This window comes from Olea europaea, unplaced genomic scaffold (assembly GCF_002742605.1).
Source record: "Olea europaea var. sylvestris unplaced genomic scaffold, O_europaea_v1 scaffold44, whole genome shotgun sequence".
NCBI lineage: Eukaryota > Viridiplantae > Streptophyta > Magnoliopsida > Lamiales > Oleaceae > Olea > Olea europaea.
In genome coordinates, this window is record NW_019262707.1 from 478,868 (window position 1) to 480,854 (window position 1,987).

Consider the following 1,987-nt stretch of genomic DNA (forward strand, 5'->3'; position numbering starts at 1 on the left):
TTCAGTTTACACTTTGCCACATGACATTGCCCTGTTGGACAGTTCAAATTTCAAACAGTCTTCCCATTCAATTGATACTTGACAACAATGCAAGTGTCAAAGAACGTGTCAAAAATCATTCTACAAATAGCAATGTTCAATCAGTAAGGACCATGCTACATGTACACTATGGTGTACACGTTAGTTTACACTTTGCCACATGACATTACCCTATTGCACAATTTAAATTTCAAACAGTTTTCCCATCCAATTGACACTTGACAAAAATGTAGGTTTCAAACAGCGTGTCAAAAATTAGTGTACAAATAGTAAAGTTCAATCGGTATGAACCTTGCTGCATGTGCACTATGGTGTACACTTTAGTTTACTCTTTGTCACGTGATATTACCCTGTTGGACGATTTAAATTTGAAACTATTTTCTCATCCAATTAACACTTGATAATAATGCAAGTGTCAAATAACGTGTGAAAAATTAGTGTAAAAATAGCAAAGTTCAATCGGTAAGAACCGTGTGACATGTACACTATAGTATACACTTTAGTTTACACTTTGCCACGTGACATTACCCTATTAGACAGTATAAATTTCAAACAATTTTCACATCCAATGGACACTTGACAACAATGCAAGTGTCAAACAACGTGTCAAAAATCAGTGTACAAATAGCAAATTTCAAATGGTATGATCCTTGCTACATGTACACTTTAGTTTACACTATACCACGTGACATTACCCTGTGGGACAGATTAATTTTCAAATAGTTTTCCCATCCAATCGACACTAGACAACAATACAAGTGTCAAACAACGTGTCGAAAATTAGGGCACAAATAGCAAAGTTCAATTGGTAAGGACCTTGCTACATGTACACTATGGTATACACTATAGTTTACACTTTGCCACGTGACATTACCCTATTGGACAGTATAAATTTCAAATAGGTTTTCCATCCGAATGACACATGAGAACAATGCAAGTGCCAAAGAATGTGTCAAAAATCAGTGTACAAATAGCAAAGTTCAATCGATACGGACATTGCTACATGTTTACGATGGTGTACACTTTAGTTTACACTTTGCCACGGGACATTACCCTGTTGGACAGTTTGAATTTCAAATAGTTTTCCCATCCAATTAACACTTCACAACAATGCAAGTGTCAAACAACGTGTCAAATATCAGTATACAAATGACAAAGTTCAATCGATAAGAACCTTGTGACATGTACACTACGGTGTACATTTTAGTTTACACTTTGCCACGTGTCATTACCCTGTAGGACATTTTAAATTTCCAATAGTTTTCCCATCCAATTGACACTGGACAACAATGCAAGTGTCAAGCAGCGTGTCAAAAATCAATGTATGAATAGCAAAATTCAATCGGTAAGAACTTTGCGACATGTACACTATGGTGTACACTTTAGTTTACACTTTGCCACGTGACATTGCCCTGCTGGAGAGTTTAAATTTCAAACCATTTTCCCATCCAATTGACACTTGACAACAACGCAAGTGTCAAGCAACGTGTCAAAAATCAGTGTACAAATAGCAAAGTTCAATTGGTAAGGACCTTGCTACATGTACACTTTAGTTTACACTTTACCACGTGACATTACCTTGTGGGACAGTTTAAATTTCAAACAGTTTTCCCATCCTATTGATACTTGACAACAATACAAGTGTCAAACAACGTGTCAAAAATCCAAGTACAAATAGCAAAGTTCAATCGGTAAGGACCTTGCCACATGTACACTATGATGTACACGTTAGTTTACACTTTGCCACGTGACATTACCCTGTTGGACAGTTTAAATTTCAAACAATTTTCCCGTCCAATTGACACTTGACAACAATGGAAGTGTTATAGAACGTGTCAAATATCAGTGTACAAATAGCAAAGATCAAACGGTACGGACAATGCTACATGTTTACTATGGTATACACTTTAGTTTACACTTTGCCACGTGACATTACCTTGTTGGACAA